The sequence below is a fragment of the Passer domesticus genome, chromosome 1 (genome assembly GCF_036417665.1).
Source record: "Passer domesticus isolate bPasDom1 chromosome 1, bPasDom1.hap1, whole genome shotgun sequence".
NCBI classification, from domain to species: domain Eukaryota; kingdom Metazoa; phylum Chordata; class Aves; order Passeriformes; family Passeridae; genus Passer; species Passer domesticus.
In genome coordinates this window covers 128,400,656-128,419,915 of record NC_087474.1, presented here as the reverse complement: position 1 = coordinate 128,419,915, position 19,260 = coordinate 128,400,656, and the positions used below count along the sequence as shown (strand labels likewise).

The 19,260-nt window shown below is 42.3% G+C and overlaps 1 protein-coding gene across 2 annotated transcripts in view; it reads left to right on the top strand.

The window, feature by feature from the left end:
* The first annotated feature begins 852 nt into the window (after positions 1–852).
* The window catches only part of NCOA2 (nuclear receptor coactivator 2), a 188,130-nt gene continuing 169,722 nt past the window's right edge, over positions 853–19,260 (top strand). The window contains exons 1-2 of one of the 2 annotated variants that reach the window (XM_064388841.1): positions 853–990; positions 10,538–10,617. The gene's annotated coding sequence lies outside the window, so the exon portion shown is untranslated. Of the gene's footprint in view, positions 1,032–10,537; positions 10,618–19,260 lie in introns of both variants that reach the window. The other variant, XM_064388832.1, reaches the window with a different exon arrangement.

The following is a 19,260-nucleotide window of genomic DNA, read 5'->3' as shown; positions in this document are numbered from 1 at the left end:
CGAGCCTAATTGCAAGCAGAGTTAGCTACACCACCAGAAACAATATATAATCTGCAGATAGCTACAGAACAACTTGGGGCTGCACATGCAGGCTACAAAATGTCAAAAATAACGACTGTTGCAGTGTAAAGTACAACTCGCCATTATCGAAACGTGTGAAAACGCAAAGCTTTTCTTGTAAGATAGGATTTCTGCATCACGGATTGCTTCTTGAACTAAAGGGCAATGTTTAACAATCGCCCTCCCGCCCTTAACAAATTTTAACTCATGTATTCACTCCTCCAATCTAGGGAAAGCCTGTATCTCAATCCTCTTGTTCCCATGAGTGAGATACAGCTGACACGATTTTCAGCATGCGTGTCTTTTTTTTTTTTTTTTTCCGGAGGCAAAGAAAGGAAATAAGACTGTATCCCCCCGCCTCGCTTCCCTGTTTTCGTGAATATGGGCCACTGAAAGCCGTAAGAGGGCTGACTGCTCCGGTCCCGCCTGGGAACGGGGCTCCTCCAAGGGCGGACAGCAAAGGGCCACAGCCAAAGTCTCTCCCTCCGAGGGCGAAGGACTTTGTTTTTCCCTTCCCCTTTCTCCCCGGTTCGGGTGCCGAGGAGGAGGCTCCCGCGAGCGCTGCGCAGGGCTGGAGCGGGGCGGCTGCCATTGTCCCTGCGGGCGGGGCGCCCAGCGGCCCCGCGCTCCGCCGAGCGCCGGCGGCCAGGGGCGGTGGCGGCCCCCGGACCGCGCCGCGCTGCCGCCCGCCCGGCCCGGCCTCCCCCCGCCCGCGGCCCGGCCGCTGCCGCCGTGCCCGGGGGCAGGGGGGAGTGACTTGTGCCTCCCCCTGCCTCCTCCCCGTCCAGCCCTCCTCTGGGTAGAAGGGGAGGAGGAGGAGGAGGAGGGCGAGCGGTGGGAGGGTCTCCATTGAAATAAACAAGCAGGCAGTTATTAAAAAGGAACATGGCGGCCGCAGCCTCAGCTTCAGCTTCATCTTACAAAGCGAAGGTCAGCGCCGGCGGCAGCGGCGGGAGACGGCACTGACCTCGGTAACGGCTCCCGCACGGCCCCGGCGCGGCGGGGGTGTGCCCGGGCCCCCCGCGCCTGCCCGGCCGCCCCGTGTAGCGCCGGGGGGACGCCCGGGGCCGCGCCGGTGCGCGGAGGGGCGGCGTTGGCGGGCGGCACCGCGGCCGCGGCGAGGCGGCTTCCCCCGCGCCGGCGGCGGGGGGAGCGGGGCGGGGGCTGCGGCCCCTCCGCGGGGAGCAGAGGGACCGCGGGGCCGCCCCTCGCCGGGGCATCGTGCTCGCACCCCCGCGCCCGGCGGTGGGGGGTGGCCGCGCGGGGTTACTTCTCCGGGACGTCCCCCTGTTTCGGCGAGGGAGGGGGGGATAGGGCACCCCACCCTGCCGGGCCGAGGGGCCGGTTTCCTGCTCCCAGGCCAGGCGGAGGTCGGGTGCCGCCTCTCCGCGCCCCTGGCTGGGGGGGAAAGTGCGAGGAACCGGGAAGGCGAGGGGCTGGTCTGGGGGTCAGGGACTGCCCTGGCCGGGCTGGGGGAGGTTGGGGCAGCGGGGTGCGATTTTGAAGGGGCTGTTCAGGACGTTCCCCCTCACCCCCACCACGCAGCGATAGCGAAACTTGAGGGAGGGTCTCTCCCCGATGACAAAAGGGGTAATTTGGGGAGCAGAGCGACGCCGCCTCCCTTTCCCCGGCTGACAACGGCTCGGTGCGCAGCGGCGCGGGCCGATCGGCGCTCCGTCCGCGGGGCCGGCGCCCCTTTCCGCGCGGGCAGGGACCGCGCCGCCCGACGCCCTCTCCCCTTCCCCCTGCGCAGGGCGCCTCGCCGCCGCTCCGCGCTCTCAGGGGACGCGAGGGGAAGGAGGGGGCGAAGCGGGCAACTTCTCTAACTTTCTGCGCGGGGGTTGTGCCTGCCCGTGCGCGCCGCGCAGCGCCGGGCCGGGCCGAGCCGCGGGGGCGGGCGGCGGGGCGTCGCAGCTGCGTGCGAGCGCAGCCCGGGGCGCCCGGCCGCCGCCTCCCCGCGGCCCGGGGAGGGGTGGGGGCCCGGCCGCCGCAGTGCCGTGTGTCTGCGTGTGTGCGCGGGGCGGGGAGCGGCGGCGGGAGGAGGGGGAAGAGCGGAGCAGCCGGCCGGGCGCGGGGCCGGGGTCCCTGGGCGGCTGCCGCTCCGCTCCCTCCCGCTCCCCGCAGCGGGCGGCGGCCGCAGGCGGGGCGCTCCGCGGCGAGCGGCGCCCCACGCGTGAGGCGCGGGGGAGGGGTGCGGAGGTGCCCGCCGCCCCCGCGGAGGGCGGTGCGCGGCCCCTCCCCTCCCCTCCTCCGCGGGGGGCGGTGTGTGCGCCGCCGCGGGCACCGCGCGGCTCCCCGGCTGCGGGCCGAGGCGTAACCGGAGCCGCGTCCCTCGCCTGCCTCGCTGCCCCTCGCTCCTTCGGCGCCGCTTGGGCCTGAGCGTTCCCCGCAGCTCGGGCACCGCGCTCTGCTCTTGTCGGAGAGGGGCATTCAGGCCGTGTAGTTTGTGGGAAACCTGCCCGAGAGCCTGGCAGAAAAAGGTGGGGGAGAGGGAAATAAAAATTTAAAAAAAAAAAGGAGGTTGTTGGTCGTCACTGGGAAGCCGTGATATCTATATATCATGATATATACTTACTTTGAGTTAGCCTGTATACTTTGGTCTGAAGTGTGCGTATGTGGGACACTATAAATATACTTGTAATTTAGCTGGGAAAGTCTCCTTGTGAAAGGAGAACAGCTTGTTTGTTCGATAATAATTGTTTTTATTTATTTATTTTTTTTGTCTCAGAGTAGTAAGAAGCAGGTGAATAGGCTTTAGAACTCAACCCATAATGTTTAAGTATAATTTGAGCTAAGCATATAGTGCCTGGCTATGGTAGTTACAGCAGAGCTCTATTGCCACTGTAAATAAGTAAGCATTTAAGACTGCCAGTCTTTGTACTTAAAGCTTTTTTTTTAGTTTTTCTGCCATTGTGGGTGAAGGCAGTCATTTGGATTTTACCCCTTTGGGTTTTTTATGTACTGAACTATAAAAACAGCCCTAGTCAGTTGATTTCCTGGCTCCTCATAACCCATTGGCAATGTTGGGCCACCTGGTGGGCTCCTCTCCTGGGGGAATCCTCTCGCAGTGCCCAAAGGGAGGGAGCTGCCGTTCCACTGTGTTGGATGCTCTCTGAGAAATGCCCATGTTGTATATAATTTTTAATGTCATATAGAAACTAATACGTCCCAAAGCAGAGATCTTGTTTTCTTAAACAGAGCTTAGTGTGGATAGAAACTGGTTGTTTTTATCGCACTTGGTGTGGGTACTTGGTGCCTCCTACTTTTTTCCAGAAGACTTGTTTATGTCAGTAGTGGTGTCACAAATAGGATGTACCAGGTTTGCACATGTACAGAAGTGTATGCAAGCACATATGGACACTCGTGCATTTGTATCCCTCACTGTTGCACTGTTGTGGTAACAGCTCTTTGGGGACTGGACATAGAAGTTAGCTCTGTTGTGTCATATGAGATAAGGAAAGTTGTATATTGCCCCCAAAAGGTTAATCCGTAAGTGTGAGAAGCTTAATGTTCATAGGAAATCTTGGTTATCTACAGTCTTGAAGAAAATACTTTGTCATGGACTCAACCTTCAAGAATATTGAGTACAACTTTAAGAAGAAAGGTTCATTTTTTTTTTAAACATCACTCATTATTTTGAAGAATCGCATTATTTTTAATAGGTTTTTATCTCGATGGGCATTGTGCAATAAATGCATGTCAAACGTGCTGCAATCACCTCATCTTTTTAGTCACTGTACTCTTTTATTTCACATAAAACCTGAAGATTTCTCAACTTTGTATTTTCTCAGGCTTGTGGTCTTTATTTACTAGGGAGAGAATCCATGTCTGATGTGGTTCTTCAGTATCTCTGCAATGTCTGAAGGCACTTCTTTACCGAGTGTGTAAATTCCTCGTTGTGTGTCCTGTTGGTGTCAATGCTAAATTTGAAACTCAAGATATTTCAATACTTTATTTCCATCAAGAATGGTACTTTTGGAACCAATTTAAGTTTTTTAACTTGAATCATGATATTTGAGAGAGAAAATAAAGATTGTTTTTGGTGGAAACATTAGAAAATAAAAGGGATTTATTTGCATATAGTGTAGTGTATTGCATTAAACTGAGACTCTGAAGTAAAAATTACTTAAGAATGTTTATATTTTTGTAATCATTTAGGGTGTAGCTTGCTCATTAAAACGCTGAAAGGCTCTGTTGAAAGAGGCATGTAAACCATTTGTAGTGTTGGCATTCCCAACTTTTCCCTCCGTCCTCCAAAAAACCAGTAAGAGCTAGCCCATCTGCAGGGAGCCCAGATTTTGCAGCAGGAAGAACAAAGTCAGTGAGCGAGCCAGCTGCTGCTACAATGCCCACTGTCTTCTGCTCCTTGCCTTTGTTGCTGATGTCACCGTCTCATTGGCAAAATCTGGGCTTCTGTGCTCAGCTGGAGTTTCTCTAACACCTGACACCAGAATTGCAGAGGCTTAAGAGGTCTAAGCCTTGAGGATGCTGTCAGTTCATTTGAAAGAAAAGACTAACCAAAGACTGCTACCAAATTTAAATATAAACGTAACTCTCTTTGTCTGCCGAGCACTAATAGATTGTGCATTGGAGAAAGGGAACGCTGAACTAAAACTGTTCTTGCCATGTTCAGTTCTTTGTACATTTGCTGTGGCTGGCCTCTCTGAACGATGCAGTTTGCATGCAAGTAGGTATATTTAACAAATTCCACACATTTCTTCAGTATTCTGATAGGCATTAAAATGCTCAATATTCATTTACATCCATGTTTGGCTTTAGAGGTCAGAGGTTAAATGTGTTGTTACTGTATATACTCTGCTGTGTGACACAGCATTTTAAACTAAGAACAGAGTAATATTGATAATTACTTTATAGAAGGCATATAACAGCATTCATTCATCCATCCATTTTCTGCTCTTAGTTAACTTAGTTACAGACAGCTACTCTGGCAGGATCCCCTATTTTTATTTTTAAATGAGGTGAAGTTCACTGCACTGCTTTATTTTTGTTAGTTGTTAAAACATTCTTATACTTCTGGCAGCAGATAATGACAAATTCTTCAATGTAATGCTCGGAGCAAAGGAGGCGGAGAGGGAGAAACAGGGAGGGAGAGGAGGGGAAAAACCCTCCTGAGCATATGGAGACATCCAGAAAAAGATGTGCATCGTCAGCTGTGATTCCATTGTGTGCTTGCAGACAGGATCTGAGCTCTTCTCCTCTTGGGAATTTAAACCTTACAGAAGTATTCTTTGGCTTTTACCCGTCAGGATAATGGAGCTTAGATAACATATATTTCATGTATTTATTATAGATAATATTTTGATAATATTTTATGATTTCAGGGTATAAAATACAGTTTCCAGGACTCCTGCTCTATGTTGGAATAGCATTTTAAACAGTCATATGTATTGCTGAAATGGTAACTTAGAGTAGTAAGAGTAATTTCTAATATTACATCAGTGGTTACATATTACAAAGGCATCTTACCAGTTCTACAGTTAGTAGTTTGTCAGCAGTATTTACATTATGCAAACACTCCCTATTTTAATGATTCAGTAGCTCAGCCTTTTCAAAACATACAAAGTAGAAATCTGACATGAAAAATGACAGGTTGTATAGTTTAATCAATTTAGGATACAGAATTAGGAAAAAAAAGGCAAAAACCCAGGATATTTTTTAGACAGTTTTAAGACAAAGCAATTTTGTCAGTGTTGTGAATATTCAGAAATAGCATTTATACGATGGAAAAATGAGTGGAAGAAATTAATTTTCTTTCATTCAGTCCTGAATTTACGTATTACCTAGAAGAGCCTTTCCTCTCATGAGCATCTGGAACTTTTGCCGATTTTATACAATTATTTTCAGTTGATGAATAGTTTGAAAAATAGATCTTGAATGTGGTAGATTTGCTGCACTGTGTTTTGTAACTGTTTATGATTTTTCAATCTTTTTCTGTGGAAATTGCACGTTATTCAAATTAAAGACTAATGGGAATTTTATTTAAGAATTTTATGGATATATAATGGAAACAATTCCTATGGAAAATGTATCGTCATCAGAGTGCTTGACATCTTGAAGTTTGAAATTAGTTCATTAATTTAAGTGTCTGAAGCTATACCGCAGCATATTAACAATATGCACATTTTTTTCTTCTGCAGCTTCATCATTATGCTATTCCAAGTCTTGCATTTCCTTAAATGGCTTCCATAACAATCTCCCATTAATACAGTTACTGACAGATATTTTTCCTTTGCTCTCGTTTTAGCAGTTTCAACTGATAGTAAATCTCACTCTTTCTGTGAGTGTGCTCCCATTACTTAGATATTAAGAAGCTTCTTTGGAATGTGTATTTGTTTTTTGCAGCTAAGATGCAATGTCCTCTGTAAATCCTATTTACATTTTTCTCTTTGTTTTTAAACTTCAAGAAGTTATTTTCTGTTTGGAAAGGAAAACTTGTATTTTGCTAGAATTGTCCCCATTACATGGAAACCTTTATTGGATTAATTAAAGGGCAGAGAGTATAGGCAACAAATTAATTAAAATATCTACCGACTGTGTTGATTTGTCCATAAATCTTAAGTAGTATGGATCACATGAGCTTCTATGAGGGGACATAGTGAGAACATATATCTGCTGTACTGTTGACTGAGAGTTGCTATTTTGATGCTTTTTTAGTGAGCTGTGTAAGACATATTGTTGCTCTTGGGTAGGATTTATAGTGAGCATATCACAATTGGCTGCTTTATTGGCTGCCTCAGTGGAGAAGCCTGGGACTGAAGAATAGGCATGGAAAGTGAAAGAACATTTTGCTTGTTAAGTCAGAATTATTATAGAATTTTACTCTTACTCTGCCTATGCTGTAATTCATCTGTGTGTGAACAGATTTAGTTTTTCATTGCTGTCAGTATTGATCTCTAATGAGCTTGGCCCATGGCTTTTGAAGAAAATCACTCCAATTAAAAACAATACAGTTTGTCACCTATCTGTACCTCATGGATTATGTAGGAGATACTAAACTGCATTCAAAAATAAAACTTCTTGAGAATAGAGGAAAGTCGGCCTATTAATAAATTTGAGAGTGTATGCTGACACTTTTGTTACACTTATTTTTATGAACTTAAAAATTCATCATATCCCTGTGTGATGCACTTTGAAATCAATTAAAAAACCCAAAAACCCCAAAGCAATCTAAACCCTATGAAAACCCAAGGTCATAAGTTTTAATACTTGTGAATCTGAGAGTTCAAGTATCATCTTGGCTACAGTGGAGATTATTTTTCTTCTTTCTGCTTACAGCTTTGACTTCACAAAGTAGCTCTTCAGCCCTTTCTCTTTACTCTTTCAAAATTGCTGTCAGAACTTGCTGACTAAGTACTTATATATTCTGAGAAATACATGTGATTATTGTCAACTAATTTCACTTGCTAGTCTCAGTTTTATACCTTGGTCTCCAGATACATGAACAATGTCCTTGTCCTGTTCTATCCATTTTCTGAATTAGATTCTTTGTGGAGGAATATTGAGTGTATAGAAATAAATAAATAAATTTCAGTTTTCAATTATATTCTCAAGGAGAAAAGCTCTTCTTCCAGTCTAAATCTTTGTAATTTTTCCAAAATTAAAATTTACAGCTAGAAATGTACTATTTTCTTTAAATGAGTCCAGAAGGGTTGTTGTTATCTGGGGTGCAAAAAAAAAAAACCCCAAAAAAACTTGTTGATACTTTACAGGCTATAAAATGTAGCTCTAATAGCATAGCTTAAAGGTTTTTTTGTTTTAATTGCTTGCCAATTTTTGTTGGCATTTGCAGTGCAAACATACTTTTGCTTGTTTTGCTGGATTTTTTTAAGCGTTACTTTGAAACAAAGATACTGAATTTTTCATGAGGCCTCAAAATATTTTTTGCTACAGTTCTGTGTGAAGCTAGTGATAACTGCATGATGGTGAGATCATTTGTGGCTGCTTTTCTTCTTAGTTTAGGAATGATGGAACCTGAAGACAATGTAGATGAGAAAAAACCTCACCAAGTTCATGCTCACTAAGCTTGCATGCTGAGGATGATCTCTTCCAAGTATGCCTGAAAGTGGAAGTTCCCACTCCCTTTCAGCTTAACTGTAGTTTGTAGCATTGATGTTGTTTGTTTTTGTTCACAATGAAGTTTTTATGGACCATGGAGGTAAATGCGCCTTAGGTATCTGGAATAGAGACTAGAAGGGAAAGAAATGACTGTGTGCAAATGGAAAATAAAGATGTAAAGTGTTCCAAAGTCAAAAGACAGTGTGTTATTCTGTTCCGTATCAATTGTTTTTAGTTGAGGTTTTTTGACCTTTAAAACAGTTTTCTTTTACTCTCTGTGGGATGTAGGATTGGATGATGGTGTTGGAAAATGGCAGGTGTGGCTGTGGTGCATTCCATTTTTATATCATAGGTAATGTTGATAATTTGTGTGTTGTTTGAGGCAGTGACCTGCTCTTCATGTGGGCCTTTGTGCACCCCTGTTAATAGAGTTATGCCATAGTGAGACCTGGCTTCTTGCAAGTGTAGCTCCCTTGAGTTCTGAGGGTGATCCCAAGAACCTCCTGATTGCTGTGGGTTGGGTGTAAATTTGCACAGGCATAGGTGGTAGTTGGCTTCCTTTTTCTTCAGCCTCCAAAATGGGCTTGAGAAGAGAATGCAAAGGATTAACACATCATTTTCTTGTCCATAACTTCATGTTCATCACTTCTTTTCTTCACTGACAGTCTAGTTTAGGTAGAGAAATGTATCAGAAATATACTAGATAATACCTCTATTCAGGTATATGAGTCTGTTGCTAGTTGCTCCATAATTCAAGGTTTTTTTGGGAAGAGAGGTCTTGTTAGTCATGTTTTTGTGTTTCGAAGGTAGTACTACTGTGAAGCTATAATGCATTGTCTTTGTTTCAGACAATATTGTTGTTAAACATTTTATGAATAGAAAAATGAAAATCAGCAAAGCTTGTCCTTTCCAGTAGGGCCTTGTGGACACTACTGTGATGGTTAGAAGCCATTGTCCTTGAGTTCCTTTATTGGAGGTCACAGAAACCAGGAGGTGGGATGCAAAAATACGGAAAACCAGCAGGAACATAAAAGTGAGGAGCCACCTTAGTTGTCAAGAAACAAAATGGTAGTAGAGTACTCATTCACTGGTGCCCAGCAGGCAAAAGACAGGAGGTGAGTGGGCAAAGCTCCTGTTTGCACAGGCAGTGTCCTGTTTACTGCCCCTCAGGGGAAAGGTCTCCCCACTGTGAGCTGGGGCTGCAGCCCCCGTGCTGCTGAGACTGTGGCTTCTCTTTGGTGTCTCTCTGAACTGCCAAAAGACCTGGCAGCTTACTTAACATTTTATTCCAAGACAAGATGATTTTTTTCTGTCAACAAGGACCCACTCAAAGCCCTGAGTTTGTGATCCACAGAGCTTGTGTGCTTTTAGGACATTCCTGAAGAAATAATGTAGGCTTATCTTCTGTGTGTATATTTTATATAAGAACACTTCTTTGTTAGTGGTGCCCCTAAATAGTCTCTTACTGTAGTGGTATCCTGTCTGTGACTGAAAGAACTTATGCAGAGTTTGTTTGAAGAAGGTTTCTGTAAGATGGCAGAAATGGCAAAGAAAGAGGTTGATTCTAAAATCTGCTACCCTTGAAGCATAATTAGTGTATGGTTTTGTTTTTTTTTTTTTTTTCTGATGACTCTTGTATTTCATTTTATTTGTGTTTTCATTTGCTTTATGTTCTGCCTTTTTGTTTGTCAGAATAGGAAAGTAGAAAACTCTTATTTGGTGTTTTGCTTGCATACATTTGTCATAAAGCGCTCTTTGACCTACAAACAGAAAATCAGGTATAATATTTGTGTGGGCAGTTGCACACTCCTCCTCCCTTGAAGGAATTATTTTGCTGTGCAATGTATGGCGTCTGTTCTATGGACTCTTTACTGCTTTATGGGACTCCATATGAGTGAAAGGCTTTCTGTTCACTGATGCTTGTCACTTGGGTCAGGAGTATTGTAAATGGAGGCTGAGAGAAAAAAACATGCTTTTATACATGCAACTTATAATAATGGTTGAAAGAACACCAGTTTCTCCTTTTTAGAGATTTGAAACTAACGTGCTGTCAAATCAAGCAGTCAACCAAAAAAGGAACCAAGCACTTTCAGAGTTCTCACAGATTCTTTAGTGAAAATAGAGGCTGTGTACTGTGTAAGTTAATGTAAACATTTTAGCTGCTATCACTGTGAATTTGCAGTAGGCAGCAGGTAGAAAGGAAGTTGTGTGACTGGAGTGATTGTGCAACTGGAAGGGGGTTGTAGTTATGTCTGGAAAAGCAGATAACACTCCACAAAGTTTGCGTTTCCCTCCTTGTGTTTTGCTTAAAACAGCAATGTGCTAAACATCATATTTTTGTTTTTCTATGCCCATCTCCATGAAAAAAATACTAATATTTTTCTCTCAAATTTGTTCCTAGCATACTTGAGATGTATCTGAGTAGTGAGGCCCCCTGCATACAGAGCCCCTAGAAATCATTGTCTGCATCGCTGAGTCTTGGTGAGTTGTCTATATCCTATTGCATTTAATTGGATTGTGTTGCAGTTTTGTCTTCTTCACTGGGGGAGTTTGATGTGAGATGTCTTAAATTGATTGTGTGGATACAGCAGAACAAACCTTGGTTTTAAGTAACATGGGATACTGTACACTGAGTGGAAAGACTAACATTTTAGAAACTTTGAAAATAATGGTGACACTGGTTGTGGAAGTAGAGGGTCCTTGCTTTGGTGCCAGGACCAGGAATGGGACTTTATGCTGAGAAATAATATCACATGTTGATCAACCCTTCAGCCTTTCTTGTTAGGTTTGTTTGATATTTTATACTGTAACTAAGGAATTGACATTTTTCAGATGTGCTGATTATGGTCTGTCGTATGGCAAAGGTTGAATATGAAATAATACGAGCTTTTCCATCCAACTCTGTGCACTAATAAATTACTTAAATTGAAGGTTGAAATTGGTATAATGACACTGATGACTTAAACTGCTTGTTGCTCAAGAATTACTGTCTTACGACTCCATCAGGCAGTGCTGTGCCTGTTTAACTCTGCTCTCAAGAAGGGATAATACCACTGAGAATTAGAAAAAGAGACCCCTGCGGATTGTTTAAATGCAGACTAATAATAGTTTGGTAGTGCAGTGAAAGAAAGTAGAATATAAATGCTGTGGTTTTATTTTAGGTATGTTTGATATATCAGTATATTCACTTGGTATAAATCTTTTACAACAAATATGCATTTGAGATTTTATGTGAGAACCTTTTCAGTGTACTCATGAATAAATGTTGTCTTTTAACACATAGAGTGACTTATTAAGGTCAGAAATATGTATTTTTGAGGCTTGCACACTAAATATAGAGGTGGGAAATGAGCCTGCTGAAAGAGTTTTTAGTTGTTTGGGGGATGACTGTTTATGAAATGCCAACCAAATATGGGTAAAATTATGTAAGCCCACATCAAGTTTCATTTCCTCTTTTGTTAATTATGTTCAGCATTTTTTGCAAACTAACAATGCTTTTCTTTAAACTTTCCTAATTTTCTAGCATCAGTGAATGAGAAAACAGGTTAAGCAGTTTTTCAGTGCTTTTTTCCGTCTTTTCCTTTTTCTGGAGTTCATTCTATTCAATTAAGTTTATAATTCTAGTTAATAATTTGTTTTTGTTTTATATTACTTTGAAAATGCTTAGCCAAAGAGATGTTATTACTTATTTACACTTATTATTTACACCATATTAGTTAGTATTTATTTACACTACTTACCTGGACTGCATAATCATAATGTAATTGTGCAGGTCTTCTCAATAATGATCTGCTTTTGTAATCATTTAAGCAAATTGTTTTAAAAAAATGCAAATACTCTAAAATATTGTTTTCCTAGTGAATAGCACTCAGAATGAGTTAGGTGTGTGTAATAAAGAGAAAAATATCACTGCCAAGATTCTCTATAGAGAACATGAAATTTTCTTGTCAGGTTGATCGTATGTTTGTTTTCAGTTGTCTCAATTTCAATTTTCGATTAAAAAACCGAATGCATTAGGGAAATATGAAAATAAAAAGCAATTTCCATATAATTACTTGGGTTTTTTTTCTAATTAATTTATGTGGAGGAAAAAAAAACAACCTGTCTTTTCCTTAGTGTTGCTACATTCTGCACCAAGACTATAGATTTGATTGATACAGTGATAGAAAATAATCTCGTAACTTCACACATGCTGAACAAAACACAGTTTCTGTGTTTAGGAAGTTCAAATCCTTTAATAAGAGCAAATATTACATGAGTATTTGTGTATGAAATCTGTGGTGATCACATTGAGGAATAAACCACTGTAAAAAAATGGGTGTCATGAAAGGATTTATAGGGCAAGGATGAAGCAGAGAGGTAGTTTTCACTTAAAATATCCTTTTGCTTTATAGTGTGTGGCTATATCTGTGTTCCTATTATAGACAGTTCAGCAAAAGTAGGTTCCGTAAGCCAAAGAATAGTTTAAAATTTTGGTTCCATTGAAATCCTTGGAAATATTTCTGTTGAATTTTGAGTGTCCCAGGCTTCACTCCTATTATTTGACATACTTGCATGGTCACTTGCATGGTCACTTCTCTGCAAGATCAAAGAGTTGTAGCTGTTTATTTTAACCACTACACCCATCTGAAATTATACCAGTGTTGGAAGGATACATCAGTTGGAGTGTCGTTTAAGAATTCCGGCCCTTGGCTTTTGACTAGTGTTGCTTATGGAATTATAGATGTTGGTTTTGACTTTATGTTGTGAGACTGCACCACGACTCTGACTGAAATTGTGCACATTCAGCTTGTCTACCACTGGATCAAGTTTTTTGGAAAATGAACCTACTAGGTTAAAGCTCATTTGGTCTATTTTTCATGTTAGTTGAGGTAGTGGGTAGCAGCTGCTGTGTGTTCACAAAAAAGGGGATGCAATTAGAATGATGATAAGTTTAGACTTGCAAAAAACCCAAACAGATACAAAATCTGTTTTAATTTCCAGTCTAAAAGCTACCAGTCTGAAAGCATTTTTTTACCTCTCTCTCCTTTTTTCATGAAGTGGTTTGCTTTGTAAGGAATATTTCTCAGCAAAAAGAACATAGATTAGAGAAATCTCAGTTTTCTGTCACTCTTGATCTGGAGAGTCTGTTTCCATCTAACTTTGTAGTGATTTCATTGTCGTTTTTGTTGTAGTTAGTGTCAAGTGTGATAGAAAATATTTGTGTGTCTTTTCATTCTGAGTTATAGTGCTTGTTGTTTACAGCTGTAGTAGATACAGAAAATTCTGACAAATGTCTCATTTTTGACTGTGTTCTAATACATGTTTGTGTAAAGGGAATGCTGTCAGAAAATAAAGTGCAATACGGAAAATAAAACTGCCTTATATTGAAACAAGTTTTAAGAGCCTTGGGTATTAATTTAAGGATGCAAATGAGAAACTTACAGTAGATTCCAAGTATCAAGCCTGAATAAGGCTAGCTTCTGTGAGTTTGCAAAGCAGGGCTGGATTGGTGCTTACCTAGAACCCTGGAGTCAGTTCAGAGCACCCTAATTCCCACAGAAGCTGTGTTTCTGAAAGAGCTGACATAAAATACTGGTATGTGTAATCTTTAATGAATCTGGTCTTCTCTGTGAAGGATACTTAATCTACATTGAATTGGTTTGTGATAAATAAAGGGAATGTGTTTTCATTGCTAGACCTCAAAACTGGGGAGTTGTGTCTTGCATGAAATGTGATAAGATTATTCTGTGTTCAGTCACTGCTGTTCAGTAGTGACATTAGTTAACATGAATTGCCTATGAAGATGCTTGTAAAATGGATGCTTGATTATGGTGAATTTAATGTAATCAGTGTTAAAATGATACTCCTAATCTGAGAGTGAAGTTCTGTGTGGGTGGTAGGATGAGAACTGAAGTATTAGGAAATGAGCATCTATTGAGATTTATACAATTGCCCCCTAAAAGCTTTTTTCCCCTAAAATTGGAACTGGGAGTTTATGAAAAACATTTTTTTTGTGGAAAAGTTGAAATTTACATGAATGTAGTAGATTGCATTTCTTTCCTTTAAATTTTATAAAAATCTAGAGTACTATAGAGAGAAATCTTACGCTAGCAACTAGCAGAACTAGATTTGTTAGTAATGAAAGTACTTTTAAAGTACTTTCATAGTTTTGAGGCCATGATGTTCAAATTCATTGTAAAGCTGGATTAAACTTTTCTTATATATGTAAAACTCATTAACTACTGTAAATGGATTTAAATGGAGTGCTCTGTCAGTGAACTTTTTACTGCATTGATGGAACCAAACTTAATATATATCCAGGACTGTTGAAAATGCTCATTCAATTGATTGAAGCTTGCCTTTTGTATGTAGTTATATCCTGGAAGATTATTTTGAACATTGCAGTTTCAGTGAGATAAATAAAAAATATTTAGGAAATGGGATTGCTAACTTGATTTTATTCACTTCTTAAATATTGGTTTTGACTTTGTAATGGACTTTGCTAAGATTTTTCATTTCTTACCTTGATAGGAACCTTTTTATATGGACAAAGTTATACTGCATTAGCATTAGCAGAAGAAATAGCTGTCATTATCATCTGTGGAAAATCAATGTATATTTTATATATAGATTGATGACATTGTATCACCAGTATTGGAGCCTCTGAATTCTAGAGGGGTCAAGAACAGGACAACTGAGCACTTGCATCATCAAAGAAGATGAGATGCATTTACTTGGGCAGATTTTCCTCTGGGCCTGCCTTTAGTCTCTGAATTGGGAAGAGTGAAATATTTACATGGCTTGGTTCTTGACAGTAAATAGTATTAATTAAATACAGGGCTTGGAAATGGTACTGGTATTTCAGATGAAGGCCAGTAGATTTTGCCTTGGCTTTCTGGAAATTGAATTCCAGTAGTCTGTTTATTTGACAGCATTATAGTACAATGCTTTGCGGTTCATGGATATTTGTGTACATTAAAGTGGGTGAATTTTTCTAATACCACAGTGTGGGGACATTAGGCTCAGAAGACTTATCTGCTGTAATGGTAAGGAAATTTGTAGATGACTATATTATAAAGTCTTGTACAATGTGTTTCTCTCTCATTAATTTGCTTTTATATTAACTGGACTGCAAAGAAATTACAGGTTTTCTTTTTAAAACTAACTTTGGATGTTGAAAAATTCAGATGAAAGGTCCTAGATAAATCACAGAAGTTCAGTATTATGAAAATGATTTAGAAATATTGGTGAGTATTACAGTATCATTGTGCAGGGCTTGAACTATTCAAGTATGTTACAGAAACCTCCTCATCTCACCACAACCAAAAAAAGGGTACTGGCACTCTTCTGTACACAGTATTTGTTACATTATGTGTGTAAATGTGTTGCTAAAACTTTATTTGCAACTGTGGCCATGATAAATGAAGACTATGCTCTGTTCTCCTATTCCAACATCTGTTTTTGTGGTCCAGATTCTTGCCTTTTTTTCATTATCAGTACTTTTCTTCCTTCAGTAATCCCAAATCAATAAACTACAGAATTCTCTGTATACCAAACTCTGTATCTTTCAAAATGACAACAATAGGCAAACTAGGAATATTTAAAATTAGAATTGAGAAAATAATTAGTTTTATAGTAGGTATTGCAATTTGGTTTTTCCCTGAGGGAAGCTGTAGTAGTGTCAGGAGGAATTCAAATGTTTCTATTCACATGTTTTTCAGCATGTTTTTCTTAGCTTATATTTGAATGTTCTCACTTAAACTTTAAAACATTATCCTTATGAGTAACACATAGAATTTGAGATCCTTTTTTGCCTTGAATTCTTTTGTCCTTCAATCTCTAGGTACCTATTTTACTGCTTTAAGAGAGTGAGACATCCCCTACATTACTTTCTTCTGGTTGTGAGCTTGAAACTACTGTGTGGTGACACAGTTTATAATAGTATTTTAAAATGGGATAAGGCCATCAACATTTCTCTAAAAGTAGGTGGCCAACACATGAAATTTCACTTGGGTTAATTTTTATGGCCTTTCAGTTTTCAGTTGTGGTTTTTTGCTTGGCTTCTTTTCACAGATCCTGGTTAACTGTGTTTTTATTGCTTAGTCCTGCTGAACAGACTCATGTAAAACTTTTTCTGTCGAGTTACAGTATGTAACTTTCAGAATGTATCCTGTGGTGGAATAGGGTTTATCTGCAGCTGATGGTACATGGGGCTTGATGCATGACTACTAACATTTGAAATATTCCTTGTCTCTGACTGTGATTTTAATCTTTCCTTCCTCGTGGGCTTACTCTTTTGTCAATATCCAAGTTCTAGGCTTTTGATCAGCTGTGTTGGGTTTGCATAGCCAAGCTTTTGTAACAGGTAGATTCTTAGAGAAGCTTCCTCCTTGTCCAGCAGAGAGTGTGCTCAGCAAGTTACTGGCACTTAATGCCAGTAATCCCTGGCAGTGCCAAAAAACAGACCTGCTGCTGGTCAGGGCTGGGCCAGTTAGGAACAGTGGTGAGGTAACATTGAAGAAGAGGGAAAAAAAAGTCCTTGGACAGTTGTAATTGCGGGCAGAGAAGAGCAGGGTGGGAATGTGTGAGAGGAGCAAGTGTGCAGACACCAAGGTCAGTACAGAAGGAGAGGCAGGAGGTGCTCCAGGCAGCAGATCTGGGATTCCTCTGCAGCCCGTGGGGGTGGCCATGGTGAAACAGCTGTGCCCCTGCAGCCCATGGAGATCCATGGGGATGCAGAGGTCTGCCTGCAGCCTGTGGAGAAGCCCCACACTGGAGCAGGTGGGTGCCTGAGAGGAGACTGTGACCCTGAGGGATGCCCATGCTGGAGCAGGGCCCTGGCAGGGACCAGGAGAGAGGAGCACATGCTAGAGCAGGTTTTTAGTAGAACTTGTGATCCTGTGGAGGACCTACAGGGGAGCAGCCTGTCCTTGAAGGACTGCACTCCCTGGAAGAGTGACGTGAACTGCGGCAGTTTGGGGAAGACTGTTGCCCAAGGGATGGACTCAGATTGCAGCAGTTTGTAGAAAACTGTTGCTTCTGAGATGGACTCACTTCAGAGGAGTTCTTGGAAAACTGTCTCCAATGGGAGGGACCCCATGTTGGAGAAGGGGAAGGACTCCACTTCCTAAATAGTGGCAGAGACAACAGGCGATGACCTGACCATAACCCCCATTCTGTCTCTTCCTGCACTGATGGGGGAGAAGGCGGAGCTGGGAAGGAGGGAAGGGGGAGGGGAAGGTGTTTTTAAAGTTTTATTTTACTTCTCATGATCCTTCTTTGATTTTGTTAGCAATAAATTCAGTTAATGTCTCTGATTCTAACCTGTTTTGCCCGTGATGGTGTTTAGCAAGTGTTTCTTCCCAGTCCTTATCTCAGCTCGTGAACTTGTTACACTTTCTTTCCCCTGTCCATCTGCAGAAAGGAGTGAGAGAGAGAGATCTTGGGTGGGTGTCTGGCATCCAACCATGGTCAGCCCACTACATCAAGATTGAAATATTTGAGGAACCAATACCAGCAATTCAAATTGTATAGCACTATTGTTGCCACACTTAAAACATATTCAATACAAATCTACAGAAGCCAAAAAACCCCCAAACCCAAACTACCCCAAACCAGGCCATCTTATATGAGATTATTACCTGCTACTCCACCACTGTCACACCCCAACCATGCAACCACCACTACTGTACACCACAGGCTATGTGCCACAACCTAAATGGTTAAATAGATTTGTTCTATTAATTTTCAGCCTTGGTTAGTGCCAAATGTGGTTTGTATATAGCACATATGTTTCACAATAGTATGTATTTATTTTTGAATACAGGCACGGAACCATGCATATGGTGCTCTGATCCTGTTTTAGGTATTGTGGGCACTTAAAGGGGAAAAAAACCCTAGCAGCCTGCTGCTGCTGAACTTGATTCCAGTAACAGTAGTTATCAAAGTTGCATCTTACTTACTCGTCCTCTTATTTGCTTCATCACTCGGTTTCTGAGCTATTTCCTTCTGCCCCCAGCTTCCAGGAAAACTGTTTTGTGGTCTTCTGATACAATCTTATAAAGCTTTGGGATAGTCCCATGTTTTGTGTCGGGACAACTTGATCCATTATTGTCAGACTCTTTCTACAGAGTTTAACTTGTGTATGTGTGTATTTTGAGGGGGAATTGCTTACTGAAAATTTATTTTTGGCTAGCGTAAAGCTGTTAATGAGTTGGCTGGAATTTCATAAGTAGCTTCATTGAGGAAGGGGGTGAAAGTCCCTCCTAATCAGAAATGCTGTAATGGCTCACTTAGGAAATTCTGAAATAAAGTTTTGGATTTCAAGACTAGAGTCACAGCAAGACTCAGCAGTCAGTAAGCCACAGGAAAGCCACCTGCATGGCTATGGGTACAGCTCTGAGTGGGAGCTGCTGCAGGGTGCAAGGAGAGGCCTCTTGCAGGGCCACCATCTCAGCGGCACAGCCTGTGCCCTGGCTACAGGGACAGCTGGTGGCTCAGATGGCTCCCTGCTTCCTGGCTTCTGGTCTCACTCCCCGGCTGCTCCTGGGACCAGGGTGGCCCTGCCTCTCCCCAGTGTGCCAAGCTGGGGACGGGCGGGTCGCCAGTGTTTTACAGCTGTGGCCCAGAGTGTCACCTGCTTCACCCGGGAGGAGTGCAGGGGCTGTGCCTGCCAGAGCACCAGCCGGCCTGGGCACGGGGCTCCACCCGCCTTTGCTGGAGCAGGGAGAGGCTGGAGGGCAGATTGCAGCAGGCCTCCGCCTTCTGAGCACCGGGTCTGGGCACAGCAACATGGAGGAGGGAATTGCGCTGCTCCTGATTCAGAGCAGAGTTTGCTTTCGGGTCTCCTTCCTCTCAGGAGATGGCTGCTTTCTCCAGGCTGCTCAGTGCTTCTGAGCAGAGCTTTGCTGCCTCTGGAATAGCTCTGCCTTTTTACTGGTGTGTAAATACTTTGTCAGAGAACTGATTTTCCTACATTGGAGGTGAGCATCCTATCTGTTTCATGTGTCCTACAGTAAAGGGCAGTAGTTCCTTCGCGTGCCTACTTTTGTAGATGTAATTTATTTATCTGCTACCCAGAGAAGGTACTGCAAAGGAAGCTAAGGTATACATTCACAGATATATTTAGCAATTACATCCCCT